The following is a 24159-nucleotide window of genomic DNA, read 5'->3' on the forward strand; positions in this document are numbered from 1 at the left end:
GGATCCACTCAGAAACTCCGGGACAGCCTACAGTCAGTTGATTAGTAACACCTGAATTACTTCAGCAAAATCCCTTCACAGGGGTTCCTAGTCTGGAATTTGATTGAATAAGAAGAGCATGGGATTACTGGTGAGACAGCTTTAGACCTTGGAACTTTCTGAAATTCAAAATTTCTCTGGCCTCAGCCCAAGGTTTGCTGAATCAGAACTCAGAATGGGGCCCAGCAATCTGTGTTTTTACAAGCCTGTCTGATGATTCTAATCCATGCACACCTATGTTCAAGAAAAATTGTGACAAGTATTAGAGTTAAACTACGTGGTTCGATTTCAAAACTTAAAGCCAAGTAAACCAGTTCTCAGTTTTAAAGTGAATCTCTAGAAGGAACTTATTTTAATAATTTTTTTATAGTGTCAATACAGTGACTACATTAATTACATCAGCTATTACTGATTCCAGTTATTTTCATTGTTGATAAGGCAGTTTAACTTTTTTAAGTGGAAATATAGTTCAATGTTGTGTTAATTTTAGATGTATAACAAAGTGATTCAGTTTTACATATATATGTGTCAACTTCATTTTTAATGGGTACAAATGAAATTTTTATTTCCCTAAACAAGTTTTTTGAATGTATCTTCATGAAAAAGAGTCTAGTTTGAGGGGAAAAGTCCTCAATCACAGAGGATAATGTGAAATTTCAAACAACTGAGGAATTCCATACAGCAACTTGGAAACCCCTTCAACTTTGGATCGTTAGGAGGATCTAAGAAGTATGTTGCAGGCCTCACTTATCTCTTACTCATTATCTGCCTCCTTGATTCGAAATTTTTTCATTTCTTTTGACTTCTTCTGAAGTCTCAACTCTAACTCTCAAGTGAACAGGAGCTGGCTCCAGAAGACGAGTTTTTGAGTTTCTCAACTGGCCAAATTGTGGGTACATAGTAGTAGTAGTGTTAGTTGCTCCGTCATGTCTGACTCTGACCCCACGGACTGTACCCCTCCAGGCTCCTCTGTCCTGGGATTCTCCAGGCCAGAATACTGGAGTAGATTGCCATTCACTTCTCCAGAGGATCCTCCTGACCCACGGATCAAACCCGGGTCCCCTGCATTACAGGCAGATTTTTTATCTTTTGAGCTACAGGGAAGAACTATGTGTGTGCATACAGAAAATATAGGTTGGAGGGGAATTATTTCCTCACTAAAATATGCTAAACAAACCCTTTTATCTTATGTAACTATATTATTAATAAATGTTCTATAGTCAATTTTACAATGAAAGAAGAGTAACAGGGCATAAAATTTCTCTGCAAACAAAATGGCAAAAAACTGACATAGCTGCTTTAGCCTGTCATATAATACACCTTAGTTCAGTCATTCAGTCGTGTCCGACTCTTTGCAACCCCGTGGACTGCAGCACACCAGACTTGCCTGTCCTTCACTATCTCCTGGAGTTTGCTCAAACTCTAGTCCATTGAGTCGGTGGTGATGCTGTCTAAACATCTCATCCTCTGTCCCACTCCAGTACTCTTGCCTGGAAAATTCAATGGACGGAGGAGCCTGGTGGGCTGTGGTCCATGGGGTCGCCAGGAGTCGGGCACGAATGAGCGACTTCACTTTCACTTTTCACTTGTATGCATTGGAGAAGGAAATGGCAACCCACTCCAGTGTTGTTGCCTGGAGAATCCCAGGGACGGGGGAGCCTGGTCTATGGGGTTGCATAGAGTTGGACACGACTGAAGCAACTTAGCAGCAGCAGCAGCATCCTCTGTCACTCCTCCTCCTGCCCTCAATCTTTCCCAGCATCAGGGTTTTTTCCAATGAGTTGGCTCTTTGCATCAGGTGACCAATAGTTGCCGCCCATGAAATTCAGGTGTGTGCAATCACAGTTACCTGCAAACACAGCTACCCAGGTGGCTCAGTGGTAAAGAATCTGCCTGTCAATGCAGGGGCCACATGTTCAATCTCTGGGTTTGGAAGACCCCTGGGGAAGGAAATGGCAACCCACTCCGGTATTCTTACCTGGGCAATCCCAAGGACAGAGGAGCCTGGTGAGCTATAGTCTACATGGGTCACAAGAGTCGGACACAACTTAGTGACCAAACAACAAGAACAATGACAAATCACAGCTATGTATTAACTTTGACAGATGAGTCATTAGAGAATGTTTCCCTGAGTTTCACTTTATACACTTTAAAAAACTCAACCAAAGTCTCAGGGGACTTTGGCCATATAATTGATTTCTTTTATCGTATCACACACCATAGGATCCAGGTTCTGGATCAAGTTCAAAAGTCATCACATTACTAGCCTTTTATGTACACAAATGTAGTTGAATTACTTTTTCACAATGGCTAGAGACTAGTTGAGTTAGTCTGTCATAATTGCTAGAGACTGCAGGGTTTTGTCCCCTTATATTCATATATTAGTTCCTAATGCCCAATGTGATGGGTTTGGGAGGCAGGGCCTTTAGGATATGATTAGGTCAGGAGGTTGGAGTCCTCTTGAATGGGGTTAGTGCCCTTATAAAAGAGACATTATGCATACATTAAGCAGATGGTCATCTATTAACCAGGGGTAAAGCTCTCAACAGTCACTGAATGTGTAGGTGCCTTGATCTTTGACTTCCCAAGACTCCAGAATTCAGAACTAAACATAAGCCACCCAGGCTGTGGTATTCTGTTATAGTAGCCTGAATGGGCTAAGACAATAATGTTTGTTTTGTTGTATTTTAAGTTTCTTAAACACCTCAAACCACTCTCTACCACCAGCCTCAAAAGCTCCAGAAAGCATTTCTGTAGAACTCTCAGCAGAACCCACACTAAGTCAGGCACACATAGTGAGGACTGTGGGAATGAGGGGCCAGATATACAATGAAAATTGTTGAAAGACATGATTGAGAAGTGGAGTCCACTCTATGTTTTAAAAAACATTCCCCCTAAAGCAATCTCACAGCTAAACTTGCCATTTGAAGCTGGGCGGGGAGGAATCTGCTTAAAATGATTCAAAATGGTCTTTGGTGCTACTGTTTTCCTCTCCCTTGTGCATTCCTGAGGCAGACACAGTTATAGTTCTATTTCAAGCTTAAAAAAAAAAACGCAGCTCAACCTCATCCCCTGGTAATAGACCTGGTTTATCACTCCCCCCACTTAGGCATTTACACAGGAGCATGGACGTTAATGCAGCATGTCAGTAAATGGAGACTCTCAGAGTTAAGGGTTAATCAAAATAATTTAGGTGATAGCAGTTGACTCCCAGGAGAATCGGAGTCCTCATCAGAAGCTGGCTGCACGTGAGAGGGAAAGAAGAAAAAAATCGTGAAAGCCGTGGCTCTTTCAGCAGAAACCTCCAGGTCTCAGCTGGCACACAGGCTCAATTACCAGCTTTTAGCTTAGTGGAAAGTCAAGCCTCCCCAAGCCCACTGGTGCTCCAGGCATTTTATTGGCTCATTAAATATAGGATTTTGCTTTTCAGCTCCAGCCAAATGTGATGTGCTGTCCACACAGAAAGTATGATGAGGACTGGAATAGCTGACACACGCTTCCTTTGCCCCTTCCCCGTGCGTCTCTCTTCCCACCCTCCTCCTAAAGGCTTTATTACCATCACAGGATTCATGTGGAAATAAGCAGTGAGAGGCTCTGTTCATAAAGACTCCCACCTCCATTTGCTTCTTAAAAGGTGTGTTTTCAGCGTGTGTGGGTGAGATTAAGTCACTCAGACATATTTCCTACCCCAAAAGTAGATGACAAATGAGGAAAACAGACCCAGAGGACTTAAATATTACTGAAAAAGCATCAATTAAGCAAACTAAAAAGGCTTAACATCAGAAGTCATTCATGAACAAGGGAAAACAGTGAGAAGCTGCTTGAGACAGGAGAAAGTAGAGAAGGGTTTTTGCCTCAATTGTTTATCCTGATTGAGGATGTGCATGCATAGGGCTGGACTATTAAAGTAAGTCCATACAATGGAAGCGGGGGAGAGTGAAGAGAGATGTCCTGGAGTCCTGGGTTTCCATCCCAGCAGACCCTGGAGGCCCCTGCCTCTCATACTTCCTGATTCCTCTTTTCTCTTTTCAAAGTAAGCCAGCTTAGAAAAACTGAAGAAATATATCTAAAAACAATCTGCAGTACCATTTGTCACACACATAAGCCTACTACATTATTTTTGAAATAGTAAGTATTTAAACAATAAACTCACACAGATGAAGTTTCAGTAAAACTGAACACATTAATATGGCATTGCTGGCATTTAAAGTGGTGAAACACTTAATAGAGGAAACCATAGAGCGGCTGGTAATAGGCAGTAACAACCAAAAGTAAGTTTATACCTTTTGACTAAATGTACATATACTGTAATTTATGTAAAAAAGAAAATTAGTGAACCCTGTTAGACCTCATGCTAAATAGTTATCCCTAACAGAGATGAATAAGAAATTGTCTTCAGTTACAAACTTCAGCCCCTTCCTCTCTAGTAGCGGAAGACCCACTTCCTGAGACACGCGCTGGGTATGGCAGTAACACAGAGAAGAGGCAGAAGGAATGAAGGGGCCTCAATTCCATACATACTGGACGTCTGTGTTGGCTTCTGAGAGTCAGATAGATAGTCCCCGTACTCAAGATGCCTACCATGTCCCAGTGATTCCAGCTGAAACTGGTGGTGTAGGCAATGGCCCCAAGAGGATGAAGTAGCCTCATGTATTTGGAGAGCTAGATGTAACATGGTATTTCTGGAGGTAGACAGAGGGAGAGAGGCCAGGCTGAGGGGAACTTGTATACCAAAGAGGCTGCTGAGATGTCACCCTGTACTTGATGGAGGCTCACTGAAGGATCTGGAGAGGGATGACAGAATTAGGTATGTGTTTTACAAAGGTGATTCTGTTGCCAGTGTGGAAAATGAGATGGGTTGGGGTTGGAGGAGCAGCTAGGTTGGAGATCGTGAGACCATAGTCTACTGCAACAGTCCAGATGAGGAATCACCAAGGTTTGAACTAGGTGAGCACCAAAGGGGACAGAGAGAAGAAGATGAATTCAAAAGATCTGCTCCAGCCGGTCTTTGCCATTCATAAGGAAATTATCCCTGCAAACTCCCAGTGAATGGATATGGCGTTGTCTGTAGAAGTTCTTGACTTTCTCCCCCCAAATTTGTTTCAAGTTTCCTGTCCTGTGCTCGTCAAAATACCATAATGACTTCTAATTATTTTATTAAATCTTTCTCTTCCATTTGAGTAGTTTTGGCACTCAAACTGGAATGTCCATAGCAGTCCTTTCACTTCACTTCTACACATTAGCTTTATAATACCTTACATTAAATTTTGCCTCAAGATATAATGAAATAACGCTTGTAAAGCAGTTGGTCCAGTATCTGGGACAGAGGAAGTATTTAGAAAGTGTTTAGCAACAAAATGTAATCGAAAGTCAACTAATTTTTTTTTTTCCAGTTAATGGATATGAACCTCTACCTCAGGTGAGATGGGTTTTAAATAAAATTTCAGGATGCATACAAATATACAAAAATAAGGGTTTTGATACACAGGCATTAAATAGCTTTTGTTAAAAATAATATAGTGTACTAGTAAATAAGGATGCCCAATTGTTAAGTGGAGAGAGTTGAATATATAGCATGATCTTATTTGCATAAATAGAAAAGTTTTGTTTTAAGAAAGTATTAAATTTTGCAACTCAAAGTATCTCCTTTTATTTTCAGAAAAAAAGTGATGAAAAAACTCAAAATTGTTTCAGGGAAAGTACTCGTGTGTTATTTTCGGGATACCATGGTTTATATTGCCCTACAACATTTTTGGAGACTTTTGTTGGCAACACCAGTTCTCATGCTGAGAGTGGTTAAGGATGATGTGAAGTGATTTCTCAGTTGCCACTGAGGTGTTTTTAGGTCCATGCTCTGTAAACACATGTATTTATGGTGTGCTGTTTTTGTTTCTTAGTTTTTAATCTTTTAAGAGTTTACGTGTCTGTCAAATGTCATTTAATGTCACTGTGATTCATGCAAATTGCAGATTCTATACCTGTTATAAAAACAGAGGTTATCACCTACAGTGAAACAAAGTGAAAGGTCACTTCCCTGAGGAGCTGCTTCGCCAGAGGAAAAGCATCAGCACAACGGTGTTAACATGTAAGAGCCAAGTTTGAAACGTCCCTGTGAGACAGATGATACGGAGCAAGAATTCCTTGAGATGCAAATGAACGTAAGTGAGAGCAGTACAGTTAAGGTCTTGTTACTGAAAGTACAGTTTTCTAATCAGCAATATCAGCATCACCTTGGAGCCTCTAAGAGATACAGAATCTCAGTCCCTACCCCAGACCAACTGGATCAGAATCTGCATTTTAACAAGATCACCAGGTGATTTGTGCTCATTTCATATGCAAGCAAGGTCATGCTCAAAATCCTTCAAGCTAGGGTTCAACAGTATATGAACCGAGGACTTTCAGATGTACTAACTGGATTCAGAAAAGACAGAGGAACCAGAGATCAAATTGCGAACATCCGTTGGATCATAGAAACAGCAAGGGATTTCCAAAAATAATCTACTTCTGCTCCATTAACCACACTAAAGCCTTTGACTGTGTGGATCACAACCAACTGTGGAAAATTCTTAAAGAAATGGAAATACCAGAGCATTTTACCTATCTCCTGAGAAACCTGTATTCAGGCCAAGAAGCAACAGTTAGAACCAGGCATGGGACAACTGACTGGTTCAAAATTGGGAAAGGAGTAGGTCAAAGCTGTACATTGTCACCCTGCTTATTTAACCTATATGCAGAGTACATCATGTGAAATGCCAGGCTGGATGAATCATAAGTAGTAATCAAGATTGCTGGGAGAAATATCAACAACCTCAGATAAGCAGATGATTCTACTCTACTGGAAGAAGTGAAGAGGAACTAGAGTCTCCTGAGGAGCATGAAAGAGGAGAGTGAAAAAGCTGGCTTAAAACTCAACATTCAAAAAATGAAGATCATGGCATCCAGTCCCATCACTTCATGGCAAATAGGTGGGGAAAAAGTGCAAACAGTGACAGACTTTATTTTCTCGGGCTCCAAAATCACTGCAGACAGTGACTGCAGCCATGAAATTAAGATGCTTGCTCTTTGGAAGAAAAACTATGACAAACTGACACAACATATTAAAAAGCACACACATCACTTTGCTGACAAAGGCCCGTAGTCATAGTTATGGCTTTTCCAGTAGTCATGTAGAGATGTGAGAGTTAGACCATAAAGAAGGCTGAGCACTGAATAATTGATGCTTTCAAATCGTGGTGCTGGAGGACTCTTGAGAGTCCTTTGGACTGCAAGGAGATCAAACCAGTCAGTCCTAAAGGAAAACAACCCTGAATATTCATTGGAAGGACTGATGCTAAAGCTGAAGTTCCAATACTTCACCTGATGCAAAGAGCTGGCTAATTGGAAAAGACCATGATGCTGGGAAAGATTGAGGACAGGAAGAGAAGGGGGCACCAGAGGATGAGATGGTTGGATGGCATCACTGACTCAGTGGATAAGTTAGAGCAAACTCCAGGAGATAGTGAAGGACAGGGAAGCCTGGTGCGCTGCAGTCCATGGGGTCACAAAGAGTCGGATATGACATAGCAACTGAACAACAACAACCGGATGATTTGTGAGCATTAGCACTTGAGGAAGCATGAGTTAAAACCAGTGGCTTATTTGGTCATCGTCATTAACATTTTTTTTTTTCATGAAAAAACATTTTCTATATTCATTTTTTTGATTTTTGTTTTAAACTCACATTACTCCTGCATAACTATTCTATCCACTTGAATGTATACCTCTAATGCTGCTGTTTTTCTTGTGGAAAACTCATTTGTATATTTTTTTAAATGGCCCACTTTTAAGAAACTAGTCACCACTTCCATTGAAAGAAGAAAATATTATAAGGGATGGACTTTAAAAGGAACCCAAGAGGGCTGCAAACCACAAAGTCAAAGATTTACTGGGATGCAGAATTGACTTGACTAAGTGAAATTGGATATGGAGGCACATGCAAGAGGAATTGTGAGGAGCAGCACCTTGATTTCTGGCTGAGGCAAGAGGATGGAGGCTGGAACCCATTCACCAATGAAATATGTAAGGTTTTGGAAGGAAAAACCATATGTTCAATTTTTGGACATGGTGAGGGTTTGTACATTTTCCAGATGGAGATGTAAAAAGGCTGCTGGATATAACAGGTCAGACCCAGGGAAGAACTTTGAGTTGATAACAGGGCGGGGCCCTTATGATAGGCCCAGAGCAGTGTCCTACAGCATCGGGATTCACGTCTGGTACCTTCACTTTATCTCTATCCAGTACTATCCATTTAATAACCAGCGTCCCTCTGACATCTTCCACAACGTTCATGCAATCCAGAATGTGTCAGGACTGATATGATGTATCCGCAACCATGTCATCTTTACTCCCCAGCAGTGGAGGGACCGCCAAGTCCATCTTAGGTGAAAGTCCCTCAGTCATGTCTGACTCTTTTGACCCCATGGACTATAGCCCATCAAGTTCCTCTGTCCCTGGGATTCTCCAGGCAAGAATACGGGAGTGGGTTGCCATTCCCTTCTCCAGGGGATCTTCCTGACCCAGGGATCGAACCTGAGATTCTCGCATTGCAGGCAAATTTTTTTTACTGTCTGAACCACCAGGGCAGCCCTCTTATGAAGGCTATCTGGGGGCAATTTTAGAAAATTTGCACCAAAGTGGATTGGATCCAGTTAGGGAAAATGCAGATATCTTATGTGATCCTAAGCCAGGTGACAACTGCACTTCTCCCCCAAATTCTTCAGCCTAGAACCAGAGGTAGCTATAGCCACTTCACTGACATGTGCAAGATGTACATCTCATAACTTGTGCACATCATGGTTTTCTTTGAGACATTTCCTGACAACTGCACTGGTGCCCTTCCTTCTGAAATAAATACTGACCTTAGACTAAAGCAGAATTTAGCCCTGAAAGGTAAAGTCTGAAAGCTGCAAGTAAGAAAAGAAATAATGTATTAGGTAATGTCTTCCTAAAGTATGGAATCATTAAAAAAATCTTTCAGAGAAAAATTAACTTTTTTGTGTGTATTTACTTATAACTTTTGGTTTTTTAAATCCTGACAGTGCAACAAGGAAGGGCATTGCTTTAAATTGACACAATAAATTCAAAACATCTCAAAGAGAAACTACTCACTGCATTTGGGTTTTTGAATTTTTCAAAAATTTCTCTAGTATACAGTATCAAGTACAGAAGTCAAGTTTATTGGGATAATTTTTCTTTTATAAATAGCACCACCTCTGGACAACAGGACTGCTGCAGGTGCAGAAGAAAAAGCACATTCATCCTCATTTCATAATGTTTCTTTAATTAAAGGGGATATTTAAATTCTAAAAATAGACAACCTGATTTAAGCAGGAATGAAATAGCACATTTCAGGGAGGAGCTTGTGTTTCAGCTGAGCTTGGCTATTTGGGGGACTGACTGCTTCTTTCTGTGTGGAGGCTATTTTCCCAGAATCAGAGAAGAGGTGCCTATGAAAGGTAAATACCATTTCAATGTTAAGGCAGGATCTTTCATTTAGGCCCAGTGTCTTGCCTCTGATGCTCTCTAATCTCATCAAAACCAACACAGGAGGAGAAAGAAATTTAACAAAAAAAATTTTAGTCAGTGGCCACATGTCTTTTACATAAACTCATGGAAAGTGTCCAAATAACTTAATCATTTTGCTAAGTAGCTTTTCAAGATACTATCTACTTTCAGTAAACATACGTAGGAAACTCAAATGAGACCACAGAGGTGGGAATGGGGATATGACCATTCACTGGCTTGGAAGAGCCTGATCACAATAAAACCAGCTGCTCAGGCAGCTTCTTCTTGTATTGGCCAGTTTGACCACAAAAGAAACTTCTCGTGGATTTCACATAATTAATGATTCCCTGAGCTTCCTTCTTTAATGACAGGCTCGGCAAAATATGACTTCAAAGATTAGTGGAGATTTTATGGCCCTTACCGATCAGCTGTGTTTACTTCAGACTCTACTTACAGAGCTACTTGTCAGGAGCTGTTCTGTATCCTTCACACACAGTATTTCATTTGATCCTCATACTGTCCCTGGCAAGTCAAGTTTCATTTCTAGAGATGCCTATTATTTTCTCTTTACTCTTACCTGCTTATCACATTTCAGGGAGGGGTTGGCTTTCATACGACAAAATCCTGATCCACCACTCACGATAGACTTGACCAGAGCCAAACGTTTGACAACAGGTAGACTGTGCCATCAAATTCATAGTTAGGAATTCTCAGTTGGATATAGATAAACCAGGTTAGTCTCTGTTGAACATCAGAACAGATAAATGTCTGATGGAGAGGCCATGTTGGATCCATTGCAAATCTTGGGGAGAATGAGAAATGAGGCAGATGAAGGCTGCGTGGCCTTAGGACAGACTGACTGACTCAGAAGTCACATTGGTGCCTGGCCGTATTTCAGTTCCTGGATTCACTTGCTTATGAGGTCTGCCACACTTCCTGTTCTTGGAAGGTCAAGAGACAGCCTGAATCCTTACAGTTATTTCTCCTTTCTTCTTAAATTACCTTGAGCAAGTTTCATTCAATATAACACAATGGTCTCTAAGAGAATATTCTTATTCTTATTTTGTTGCCACTCCGAGAGTCTAAGCAAGATGTTGCCCAAGATCACGCAGATAGTAAAAAGTGGAATTCAACCCCAAGTTTGTCCTTTCACCACAGATTAAATTTAGATCTAAACATTTCAACATACATTGTGGATCATTAAAGCTATCTGAATCTACTAAGCTAGAGCCTCTGTGATTTCAGGGGTTATTACCGTGTCTTCTTAAAGTTTAATATGCAAAAACAAATGCTCATTGGAGACAGACAGGCATAGAGTTTCTGTACTTTCATCTCCATCGTTAAGTTGAGGGAAGTGAAACTTCCTGCTTTCTAGCTGAGTTGGCCATCTCTCAAGGACTCTTAATTGTAATTGCTTTTGCAGAACACATAGATCTCCAGTAAGTTAGATGCATCTCCTCTCAAGAAAAAATTCTGTTTTCTTCTGGTCAATTTTCTATGCACAATTTATCATCACTAGACCATCCTTATTGTGTAGCTTCATGGACTGTTTCCCAGAAGAAATTGACATATTTTTTTCTCTCAACTAGCCATGAACTCAGAGTGACTGGTGTAACTTCTGTAGAGCCCAACTTCAGAGCTGAGCAATTGGCCTTTCTTTATGGAGAATGAAAGCTCACTTAAATGATCCTATTACCCTTTCTGAGCTCCATTCCTGGGATGGGAGGCCTCCCTCTCTATCACCCCATATAACTACTTGGCTCACAAGAATCTGGACTCCGGCCACTCTTTGATTCAGTGATTATGTGCATGGGTTAGGTTAAGATGTTTTTATTGTCTTTCAAGGTGTTTTTATTGTCGTTCAAGTGAAAAACCATCACTTGCTACAAATCCGTTAATTTTGGTTACTTTAAATTCATTACACTCCAAGTATTATAACGTCAACAAGAATTTTAAAAGAATCATCCAGATTCCCATCACTCTAATAAATTACCTCCCTCAGTTTGTCTACATAAAAAACATACAAAGAAATGAGCTCTGTTTGGACACATGTATACTTTTTCCCTAGTTGTAATCCTAACAGATGCTACTTTGTATTGAGTTTCCCTTCAGCTAACTAGTCAGGAAGCACTTTTCTCTACTGCTAATTTTTTAAATTATCATTTAGGAGGTCACATCACCTATGTCAGATGCTAAAAACTTTCAGTGCTTCCAGTTACTTCATTAAACAATTCTCAATCTGGTAACTACTTAGCTTTTTAGATGACAAGCTCATAGTCACATCTTTAGCACGAGTGTTGACAAGCATAGGCCACATGCAATCAAAAATCCAAGTGATAACAGGAGAGCCGATGCCAGGATAGTATCAGTTTTTCATCTGCCTGGAAGTGGGTAAATACACACCCATTACTTCTTTGGCAGAAGATTTTAAGAGTTTTCTTCATACCTGATTTAGGGACCCAAAGCAAGAGATAAAGAAGCTGGGGATCAAGGCAACGAGGTCTCTTGTCCTGAGAGCAATGCCAGTCAGTAGGAGACACCCAGTTCCAACGGTAACTCGTATTTTTCATGAGCACTTTAAGGCTGTGTGCCTCTGTCTTCTGTGCAAATAGGTCCCAGGTGTGTGACAGGGAAATCCACGATTGTGTTTGCTCCCTTCTGACCATGGCAAAGACTCAGAGGCACCTGAGATACCTCTGGAACTCTTAGGGGAGATCTTTGAATTTTTTTTCCTCTAGACCATCACTCAGTGATTCTAGAAGGCTTGTGTGCCTTTTTTGGCTAGTGGAAAAGGCAGTGATTTAGGCCTGTAGGAATGAAATCTGGGCAAGCAAAAACCTACTAACACACACACACACACTTCAAAACAAATCAATCAATTTCCTTGTCAAACACAAAGACATGGAACCACACAGTAACACAAAAAGCAAAAGGACTTAAAAGAGAGGTATTATATGTTTCTCCGTGTGCTTATGCTGACCATCGCTCAGCCTTACTTTTATAAGCGGATTAACTCTTCTTTCTAAGTCAAGTTTCAATGTTTAAAAAGGTAGACTCTCTGCTACTATGTTACTCAGGTGCCAAAACGATACAGTCAATGGGCCTACTCTGGGTCTTTCTTGATTCTGAGAAACGTGTCTCTGGTCACCATCATTCTTCCAGATTGTAAGCACCTCTGATCAGGAGTGGCTCTTTTTGTGGTGGTCTCCATTCTATTCCTCCCGAAGCAGCCTGAAATACCCTGTCTTCTCCTGCCTGTTACAGTGGCCACAATGATGTCACTCTCAGTAAGACTAAGACTAAGTAACTCAGCCATCATCAGTAACCTTGCCATTAAAGATCAGATCATTTTAAACCACAACCAACATAGATTTAATGCAGTCAAGCCATTTTCCCAACAATTCTAAATTAAGTATGTACATATTCAACATGTATGCTAGGGAAACTTCTAAAGAAGGAAATAGTATTTGCTGAGCCTCATGCTTGCTAAGTACGGTCATCATCTTGATTTTACACACTTTCACCAGCCTTTTTGGAGAAGGAAATGGCAACCCACTCCAGTATTCTTGCCTGGAGAATCCCATGAACAAAGGAGCCTGGTGGGCTATAGTCCACAGGGTCGCAAAGAGTAGGACACGACTGAGTGACTATCACACACACACAAAACAGTTTTAACCTAGAGGTTTCATTACAGGTAATCTGTTGAGAGGGTTTCCTTGGTGGCTCAGTGGTAAAGAATCTGACTGCCAATGCAGGAGACTCAGGTTCAGTCTCTGGGTCGGGAAGATCCCCTGGAGTATGAATGGCAACCCACTCCAATACTCTTGCCTGGGAAATCCCATGGACAGAGGAGCCTGGTGGGCTGCAGTCCATGGGGTCACAACAGAGTCAGACATGACTTAGAGACAAAACAACAACAATAATCTGTCAAGAATGATAGACAGCTTTAAAGTTACCCACCCGTGGTAACTTGAAAAACTTGAATTTTAATTAAACACCTTAATTAAAATGAAAAACTAAGGTGAATGGACATTCCTCTTCTCTTATTCTCCTTGACCGCTCCATGGCATTTGACATTCTTGCTCACCTACCCCTCCATCCCCGCCCTGGCTCCGAGGCGCCAACTATGTTAGCTTTGCTCTCGTTTCTCACCACTGCACCTTTATTGCTCCCTTCATGGTTTCTTCCTGTTTCCTCAGGGGGTTCATCCACTCCAAATACCTGCAATTATCATCTGCATGTGGCTTCTTAGGATTAGTTGAGAGTAGCAAGTAATGGAAACCAAAACTGAATCAATATAAAAGTGTAAAAGATATTGAAGGATCCCAGACAAGAATGAAGCTGTGCCTTAGGAAGCCCTGAGAATAGGGGCTCAAAAGATGTGAGCTTTTCTTCTTTTGCCTATTTTGTTTTCTTTTTGTTTCTGTTTCATTTTCCTTTGTGCAGACCGAATTCACACCTCTTTCATCACAGAGACCACGGAGACTAGGCTCCAGCGTCTGGGTCTCAATTCCAAGTCTCTAAGAAAGGATCTGGATTGGCTCAGCTTAGGCTTGGGTCTTGAATGAATCAACTTTGACTGTGGGTCCAGTCAAGGGAAAGAGTAAGGTGCTCACCTAGGGCCGACCAACTATGACTAAGTGGTCATTAGAACACGGTAGTTCTGGTCACCTCCAGACTTAACCTTTTACCTGGGAACAGAAAAATGAGTTCAATATCGTCACATGCTGCCACCTCAAATTCAACAAACTAATCCGTGATAGGGCTTCCCTGATAGCTCAGATGGTAAAGAATCTGCCTGCAATGCAGGAGACTGCAGTTTAATTCCTGGGTCATGAAGACACGCTGAAAAAGGGATAGGCTCCCCACTCCAGTATTCTTGGGCTTCCCTTGTGGCTCACTGGTGAAGAATCCACCTGCAATGTGGGAGACCTGGGTTTGATCCCTGGGTTGGGAAGATCCCCTGGAGAAGGGAAAGGCTACCCACTCCAGTATTCTGGCCTGGAGAATTTCACACCTGAGAAACCCAAGCTATCGGCACTTCCAGGATTATGTTCCTTGATAGTTTTAGGTTAAAATCTCTACAGTTCTCCATAGTTGGTATTTTTTAGGCAGTTAAGTATATTAGTTTATTTTCCCTTTAAATCATGCATTCCTTTGTATCTCCTATGTTTTTCATGACTCCAATATAAAATAAAAATTGAAAAAAGCACATACTAGATTGGAAAAAATTAAAAAATAAATTTCAAAATATAAAAACATATAAGTTCATAAGATTAATGAGAATAGTAGGGGAAGGTCTCTTTATGATCTGAAATTAATTAATTAATCACAAGTGAAATGCAAAGCAGGTTGCCAGATAGTCTATTAATTATCAATTGTAATAAAGTAATTACCTTTTCTTATGATGCTGTCACAACTTTGGTGTTAATGACCATATTCTCAGTGACAGTAAAAAGCCAAAGTGGCACCTACCACCTGACGATAACCTGATTTCTTTGGATGTGAAGTTGTTGTACTCCTATTTCCACAAATTACAGAAAAATAATTGTTTTTGTGAGCTATTTTCTTGGGAACATAATTTTTAGACTGATTCTGTCATCAAAGATTTATGACATTTGCCATATTTCAGTTTGTGAAGAAAATAAACAAAGACTCATTGTTTCACCCTTTTTTCTTCAAGAGGCATTGCCTTAACCATACTCACAGATGCACATGTATAGTCAGGTATAAACATGTTTGCCAGTGAGATCATCCCTCCTAGGGGAGAAACAAAGGTAGAAAGCCAAATGCCATCTGAGTATAAAATCTATCTCTTTTTCCAAAGAAATAAGCACCAATCTAACTCAAAATTACATAATAAAGTGGATAAGTTTTCATGTACATGTAGGTATCAGCAAACAATCCTTTCTAACAGTTCTCCCAAAGTGTCCAACCATGAGGTCAACTCTCAACACTCATCATATGTCATGTTCCTTGTAATCAGTTGCAAAAAGCTTTCATGGGACAGACAGTTGCTTAGAGAGAGTGAATCTGTGCCACAGAGGATCTGGCCAACATCAAGTCCAGCTCTCACACCACCTGTTTTCTTTGGAATGCCATCTCTGTTTTAAATCTTTTATTCAATGCACATTGGAAAAAAGCACTAAGGAGTGGCAAACCTAATTTGTTGCACTTTTTGTTTTATACCATGGGAAACATCTACCCAAACAGATGCAAGCAAAAAGATGTATTTTTAACAGCATGGTTGGTTTGTGTTCCTCCCACTTGCTCAACATAGTAACACATCATGAAAAACTTAAGACTGATCCACACTTTCACTGTCTAATGCAAGTGTTAGGGGAAAATAGCCACAGATTTTCATTCATCTTTCCTGTTCCCAGCACAGGATGCTGGGAGCCAGAAGATGGAAACACATCAAAGATGAACAAAAAGCATGTTGTCAGATGTGCATGCCAAAATTAGACATAATTTTGCCCCCCACCCATGCAAAGTTGCTATAAGTCAATCAGAAGTACTATTTTTCAATTTAAAATGTTAAGCCATGTTACAAGAAATATTATCAGACGGGCTGTGGAAAAAAAATCAAACTATGGTTTGAGAGACTACCAAAAAGTTCAATTACAAAAAAGAAATCTCCATATAAAGAATACTGTTTTGTATTATAAGCATAAACATTTTAAAGAGCTATTAGCTGGGGAAAAAAATTACACTAAAGAAGTGAAAACTGATGTATATTGCCAACTACAAATTGCACTTGCCATCGACCTCTATAAGGATTAAATCGTGAGCCATTGCAGCTGCTGACCTTCAACACCCCCATGAAAGGAGTGCAGGATGGAGATCAAGAATGAGGCGTTTGGAAACAAGGCCATTTGCAGCAACATGAATGGACCTAGAGTGTCATACTGAGTGAAGTCAGCCAAAGAAGGAGAAATATCATACGACATCCCTTACATGTGGAATCTAAAAAGAAATGATACAAATGAACATACTTACAAAACAGAGACTCACAGACTTACAGAACAAGCTCATGGCTGCTGGGGGGAAGGGACAGTTCAGGACTTTGGGAAGGTCATGTGCACACTGCTATATTTAAAATGGATGACCAACAAAAACCTATTGTATATATAGCACATGGAACTCGGCTCAATGTTATGTGCCAGCCTGGATGGCAGAGGGGCTTGGGGAAGAATGGAAACATGTATATGTATGGCTGAGTTCCTTCACTGTTCACCTAAAACTATCACATTGTTAATTGGTTATACCCCAATACGAAATGTTTTTGGTATTAAAAAAATAGGTCTTCAGATAGATGTTTTTCAGGAGGTGATTTCTTTTTTTCTTTTAGCTTTCAACTCAAACAGCAACCAGCTTTTAGTTTTTGTATTTTTTGAACTTTTTATTTTGTGTTGGGGTATAGCCAATTAACAATGTTGGGATAGTTTCAGGGGAACAGCCAAGGGACTCAGCCAGACATATACATGTATCCATTCTCTCCCAAACCCCCCTCCCATCCAGGCTGGCACATAACACAGAGCAGAGGTCCATGTGCTATACAATAGGTCTCTGTTGGTTATCCATTTTAAATCTAGCAGTATGTACATGTCCACCCCAAACTTCCTAGTTACCCCTTCTCACCCTGCCCCACTCCGCCAACTCCGGCAACCTTAAGTTCACTTTCTAACTCTGTGAGTCCAGGAGGAGATTTCTTGAGCTGAACCCGTGTATCCCCTCGTATCTAGAAAAGCACTGAAAGCATCAGTTGTGACATTTGCTCCTTGTGATTACCAGCAAGGCTCTAATGTGTGCCTGACTGCACGTACCCCCCTTCACTAAGATCATATACAGTGTTGACCTTCCCTGTCCCTCTCTGGAGCAGTTTCTCAGAGCTATTTGAGATGCTGTCTCCTGGGATACAGTCCTCATTTTGCCTCCAGTAAAACTTAACGCATAACTCTCACATTGTGCTTTTTTTTTTTTTTCCAGTTGACAATATTTTCATTTCCACAGACACACAATTATTTTTCAATGCATACCACAGGAAAGGGTCAATGATTACCTTTCAACTCTAAAGTCTGCAAAGTACACAGAAAAGTATGACAAAAACCAGAAGCAAAACCACAACAGGCGCGGTTTCAGAAGATCTAGTTTCAGGTCCGTCTTCCCTTCTCCATGACTGGGTGGCTTGAGAAAGTAACCTCTCTGGGCCCACCTTGTCTCAACTCACAGGCAAGACTTTTTCCAGTTCAAAAATTTTCTGCATTCTAAATCCACCGTCAGATTCATAAAAGCAACCTACAGTCTATACCTATTGTGCTTTTGGCACATTTCTGAATTACAAAAAAGTCTGTTCATAAGCAGTTAGGTATATTCTACAGATAATACTAACACTACTGTAAATTGCATTTATAAGACTTGTTTTGAGGGGCAGAAGAATCGAGGCTGGGATGGATACTGGTAAAAATCAAATTTTGGTTTGAAAGCCTACCAAGAACTTCTAAAGTCTTCATGAATAAATTGAATTTTAAATTGTTTTTAAAAATGAAAGAAAAGGAGAAATCAGAGGAGGGAAATCTGATATTGTGGGAAGAGTAGGAACAGCTAACTTTTCTATGAGAAAATATTCCCCGAAATACAGTAGTTTAGAGTTAAGTGGAGTTCTGGTTTTTTTTAATAAGAGGTTATCCACTTAAGTATTTATATTAGATTCACTGAACTATTTATATTAGATCTGCATTCCTTTTTCTCATTTATCACTGCATATTAATCTTATTTGTTCTACCACTCTTTTGAGATTATTCAGGTTTTCTATCACGGTGCTTCTTATGGTATTCCTAATCTGAAAACAAAAATACATTACGTCTACTTTTAAGCTCAGAAGGTCAAGCTTCAAACATGAAAATTATTATCAATAATTAAACCAAAACTCATGTCAGAAGCCACTCTGGGACAAGAATTTTGGCCTTTGAGCCCTGAGCCTATTTTTATTTTGATGTATTCCATGTTTATTTTTGCCTCATAGTCCATTAAAAAAAAAAAGCAGCAGTAAACATGTGATGATCACCCTTTGTATTTTCACAATTAAGGTACTGTTTTTATGTTAAGTTGAACTTTTTCCCCTGGGGCATTAGAGAAATCTCATATAAGAACTCTCAAGATGCCTTAAATACTAAAAATAGACAAAATCCTGCCCAGAAAATCTTACTTTCTCAATATCATTTAGATTCACTTGGGAACATGAAGATGAGTAACACTAACTATTGTTTTGGAAAGCACAAAATATTCTAGGCTTTGTTAAAAAGTATATGGAATGCATAAAAAGTGAAGTTTTTCTTTTTTTAAAAAAAAAACACTAGAGAGATGTTTACTGTTTTCACTTGAGGGCTCTATAGCAAGCAAACAAAAAACCCCCAACAAAATTGAAGGATTTTCGAGAAAAATATCACTGATGAATAAAATTTTAGGAAGCAAGAATTATGCTGCTTGGAGAAAAAAATAAAATTTAATACTTAAGTTTATGCCTTAAGATTTATGAGGAGTTTTCTGAGTACAGTTGACCAGGTTCACACACATTAAAAATAAAGTTCAATTAAAAGCACTGGTATCTAGGGGGAGCAGGAGGGACAAACTGGGAGATTGGATTGACATACACACATTCAGTTCAGTTCAGTCGCCCAGTCGTGTCCGACTCTTTGCGACCCCATGAACTGCAGCACGCCAGGCCTCCCTGTCCATCACCAACTCCCGGAGTCTACTCAAACCCATGTCCATTTAGTCGGTGATGCCATCCAACCATCTCATCCTCTGTCGTCCCCTTCTCCTCCCGCCTCCAATCCCTCCCAGCATCAGGGCCTTTTCCAATGAGTTAACTCTTCACATGAGGTGGCCAAAGTACTGGAGTTTCAGCTTCAGCATCAGTCCTTCCACTGAACACCCAGCACTGATCTCCTTTAGGATGGACTGGTTGGATCTCCTTGCAGTCCAAGGGACTCTCAAGAGTCTTCTCCAACACCAGCATCTCCAACAAAAGCATCAATTTTTCGGCACTCAGCTTTCTTTATAGTCCAACTCTCACACCCATACATGACCACTGGAAAAACCATAGCCTTGACCAGACGGACCTTTGTTGGCAAAGTAATGTCTCTGCTTTTTAATATGCTATCTAGGTTGGTCATCACTTTCTTTCCAAGGAGTAAGCGTCTTTTAATTTCATGGCTGCAATCACCATCTGCAGTGATTTTGGAGCCCCCCAAAATAAAGTCTGACACTGTTTCCACTGTCTCCCCATCTATTTCCCATGAAGTGATGGGACCAGATGCCATGATTACTATATATAAAATAGATAACTAATAAGGACCTACTGTGTAGCACAAGCAACTTAAGACTCTGTAATGGTCTATGTGGGAAAATCTAAAAACGAGTGGATATATGCATAGCTGATTCATTACCTTGTACAAAAGAAACTAACACAAGATTGTAAATCAACTATACTCCAATATAAAGTAACAACAACAACAACAAAAGCACTGGCATGTAGGCTAGATATGTTCAATCTCCTCTTTTGGAGATCCTGAAAAGGAACAGATTCTTATATTTCAAAAATCCTACCTGGCTTTGGAATAGAGCAAAGAGACACCCTCAAAATGCTTTCCATGCAATAATAGGAAACTAAGTTCAGATGATTTCCAGGAACCTCTAAACTTCAGTTAATGTCATAAGTGAAAGAGGAAAAAAAAAAGAGAGAGAGAGAGAGTATCAGTCTTTCTCACAGGATGCTGTATCGGTTTAATACAACCAACATGAATTGTTAATGTGTGAAAAAAAATGCTACAACTGTCATGACACAGTCTCCGCTCTCAGTGAGTATAATCCAGCAGTGGAGGCAGTATGAACGAGTCTAATAATATAAGCCAGAGTGACTGAAATCCTGTAATGGAGGAATAAATCAATAGTGCTATATTCTTCTTCCTGTGGAGAAAATGATTGATTGCAACGGCAAGGGTGGGAAAGGTTTCACAGGAAAAGCAACATCTAAGCTGAACTTGGAGTATAAGAAAGAGTTCAAGTAGCAAAGAGATACAGGGGAAAGGGCATCAGTCTTGGAGTTAACATCCCGGGTTCTGCTCCACATCTGCCCGCACCACTCACTCGCCTAGAGGCATTTCCGGCACAGGAAGGGCCCTGAACACTGGGCTTTGTCTGCCTTGCTGTTGGCTTAGACAGGAAAGAACAGCAAAGTCTACTTACACATTTCATGTGGGCTGAGCTGTTTCTGCCTACTTGTACACAGCAATGAGACCAACCCATGAGATTCTGTCCTGAATCCTAGTCTTCACGTTCTGCTCCCCAAGTGGGGAGAACCCATGCTTTAGGATGGTAATCCCTGATCTTGCCAATTGCCAAATTCTTCTGGTTGAGGGCGACAGGTGGACACCTGCCATCCAGTTTTAGCTGCTTTAATTGGATAACCTCATTGTTTGTTATTCTTCCAACATTTCTTTTAAAACTGTACTGGTTGTACTATTTTATCCATTTTTCATTTAAGGTATTAACTTTAAAAAGTTGACTTTCCCTTTTTACTCTCCATCCCTCCCCCCATTTTCTTGCTTTTAACAGAGAACAAAAAGCAGTGATAAGGGAGTATAATAAGGATAGTCCTACAGTGAGTCCTGCCTCAAACCGGGAAAATTAGTACAACTAATCCTAACCCTAATTGTGGCTGCATTCCACATTAGCTCAGCATCAATATTTTCAGGGCCCAGGTTTAGATTTCTGAATGGGAGCAAATCTATTTACACACCAATCCAGGCTTCAGGATCCAAATTTTGCACCTGAAAATATGGATATTATACAAATTGTTAAAAACATTAAGATCCAGCAATTAGAGAAGGAAGAAATGAAGAACCCCAGGGTTAGCAGAAGGAAAGAAATCTTAAAAATCAGGGCAGAAATAAATGCAATAGAAACTAAAGAGACCATAGCAAAAATCAACAAAGCTAAAAGCTGGTTTTTTGAAAAAATAAACAAAATTGACAAACCATTAGCAAGACTCATTAAGAAACAAAGAGAGAAGAACCAAATTAACAAAATTAGAAATGAAAATGGAGAGATCACAACAGACAACACTGAAATACAAAGGATCATAAGAGACTACTACCAGCAGCTCTATGCCAATAAAATGGACAACTTGGATGAAATGGACAAATTCTTAGAAAAGTATAACTTTCCAAAACTGAACCAGGAAGAAATAGAAGATCTTAACAGACCCATCACAAGCAAGGAAATCGAAACTGTAATCAAAAATCTTCCAGCAAACAAAAGCCCAGGACCAGATGGCTTCACAGCTGAATTCTACCAAAAATTTAGAGAAGAGCTAACACCTACCTTACTCAAACTCTTCCAGAAAATTGCAGAAGAAGGTAAACTTCCAAACTCATTCTATGAGGCCACCATCACCCTAATTCCAAAACCAGACAAAGATGACAAAAAAAAAGAAAACTACAGGCCAATATCACTGATGAACATAGATGCAAAAATCCTTAACAAAATTCTAGCAAACAGAATCCAAAAAAAAAAAAAAAAAATCATACACCATTGACCAAGTGGGCTTTATTCCCCAGGAATGCAAGGATCTTCACAATATCCACAATCAATAATGTAATACACACATTAACAAATTGAAAGATAAAAACCATATGATTATCTCAATAGATGCAGAGAAAGCCTTTGACAAAATTCAACACTCATTTATGATTAAAACTCTCCAAAAACCAGGAATAGAAGGAACATACCTCAACATAATAAAAGCTATATATGACAAACCCACAGCAAGCATCACCCTCAATGGTGAAAAATTGAAAGCATTTCCCCTGAAATCAGGAACAAGACAAGGTTGCCCACTCTCACCACTACTGTTCAACATAGTGTTGGAAGTTTTGGCCACAGCAATCAGAGCAGAAAAAGAAGTAAAAGGAATCCAGATAGGAAAAGAAGAAGTGAAACTCTCACTGTTTGCAGATGACATGATCCTCTACATAGAAAACCCTAAAGACTCTACCAGAAAATTACTAGAGCTAATCAATGAATATAGTAAAGTTGCAGGATATAAAATTAACACACAGAAATCCCTTGCATTCCTATATACTAACAATGATAAAACAGAAAGAGAAATGAAGGAAACAATACCATTCACCATTGCAACAAAAAGAATAAAATACTTAGGAGTATATCTACCTAAAGAAACAAAAGACCTATACATAGAAAACTATAAAACACTGATGAAAGAAATCAAAGAGGACACAAACAGATGGAGAAACATACCGTGTTCATGGATTGGAAGAATCAATATTGTCAAAATGGCTATTCTACCCAAAGCAATCTGTAGGTTCAATGCAATCCCTATCAAGCTACCAACGGTATTTTTCACAGAACTAGACCAAAGAATTTCACAATTTGTATGGAAATACAAAAAACCTCGAATAGCCAAAATAATCTTGACAAAGAAGAATGGAACTGGAGGAATCAACCTGCCTGACTTCAGACTCTACTACAAAGCCACAGTCATCAAGACAGTGTGGTACTGGCACAAAGACAGAAATATAGATCAATGGAACAGAATAGAAAGCCCAGAGATAAATCCACGAACTTATGGACACCTTATCTTTTACAAAGGAGGCAAGGATATACAATGGAAAAAAGACAACCTCTTTAACAAGTGGTGCTGGGAAAGCTGGTCAACCACTTGTAAAAGAATGAAACTAGAACACTTTCTAACACCATACACAAAAATAAACTCAAAATGGATTAAAGATCTAAATGTAAGACCAGAAACTATAAAACTCCTAGAGGAGAACATAGGCAAAACACTCTCCGACATAAATCACAGCAAGATCCTCTATGACCCACCTCCCAGAATATTGGAAATAAAAGCAAAACTAAACAAATGGGACCTAATGAAACTTAAAAGCTTTTGCACTACAAAGGAAACTATAGTAAGGTGAAAAGACAGCCCTCAGATTGGGAGAAAATAATAGCAAATGAAGCAACAGACAAAGGATTAATCTCAAAAATATATAAGCAACTCCTGAAGCTCAATTCCAGAAAAATAAATGACCCAATCAAAAAATGGGCCAAAGAACTAAAAAGACATTTCTCCAAAGAAGACATACAGATGGCTAACAAACACATGAAAAGATGCTCAACATCACTCATTATCAGAGAAATGCAAATCAAAACCACAATGAGGTATCATTACACGCCAGTCAGGATGGCTGCTATCCAAAAGTCTACAAGCAATAATGCTGGAGAGGGTGTGGAGAAAAGGGAACCCTCTTACACTGTTGGTGGGAATGCAAACTAGTACAGCCACTATGGAGAACAGTGTGGAGATTCCTTAAAAAACTGGAAATAGAACTGCCATATGACCCAGCAATCCCACTTCTGGGCAATACAACACTGAGGAAACAGATCTGAAAGAGACACTGCACCCCAAGTTCCATTGCAGCATGTTTTATAATAGCCAGGAACATGAAGCAACCTAGATGCCCATCAGCAGATGACATGGATAAGGAAGCT

Source organism: Cervus canadensis, chromosome 19 (genome assembly GCF_019320065.1).
Source record: "Cervus canadensis isolate Bull #8, Minnesota chromosome 19, ASM1932006v1, whole genome shotgun sequence".
In the NCBI taxonomy this organism is placed as follows: domain Eukaryota; kingdom Metazoa; phylum Chordata; class Mammalia; order Artiodactyla; family Cervidae; genus Cervus; species Cervus canadensis.